We start from the raw sequence: 459 nt of genomic DNA, 5'->3' as shown, positions 1-459 counted from the left end.
TCGGCGGCAACTTCGTAGAAAGGAGAGGAGGAGTCGGTGGTGGAAGGCAGCAAAGATGAGAATATGGCGGCAGGTGCGTGAAAGGAGATGAAGAATCGGCGGGGGGGGGTGGGGAAAAGGGGGGGGGGAGGACAAGAAGGGCAGTGTTAGACCGGGCGTGCACGCCACGCGGCAGAGCCCAGCTCCACCGGCTGGCGCCGGGGCTGGTGGTGCCGTTCAGCCGAGCAGGGCAGAGCCTCGGCAGCCCCACGCCAGCCCCAGCTCCTCCGAGAGGTGACGGTGCCCACCCTGGCCCCCTGCACCCACCGCGCTCGTGTGCTCACCACCAGCAGTGACATGACCCAACCCTACTCATGCAAAAGCTGGTCCAAAGGAGCAGGGGCCCCGGGAAGGAAGGATGCTCGCAAACCCTCCCGGAATGGGGAGAGGGCTCCTCCAGCCCCCCCTCGCCCCCCGCCC

At 67.5% G+C, this 459-nt stretch overlaps 1 protein-coding gene across 1 annotated transcript in view; it reads right to left on the bottom strand.

Annotated features, from left to right (window-relative positions):
* SRCIN1 (SRC kinase signaling inhibitor 1) overlaps positions 1–459 on the bottom strand; it is a 69,924-nt gene that overhangs the window by 478 nt on the left and 68,987 nt on the right. The window lies entirely within an intron of this gene.

The sequence above is a fragment of the Aptenodytes forsteri genome, unplaced genomic scaffold, assembly GCF_000699145.1.
Source record: "Aptenodytes forsteri isolate BGI_AS27 unplaced genomic scaffold, ASM69914v1 Scaffold640, whole genome shotgun sequence".
Taxonomy (NCBI): domain Eukaryota; kingdom Metazoa; phylum Chordata; class Aves; order Sphenisciformes; family Spheniscidae; genus Aptenodytes; species Aptenodytes forsteri.
The sequence above is the reverse complement of the archived record's forward strand: the minus strand, read 5'-3'. Positions and strand labels throughout refer to the sequence as shown.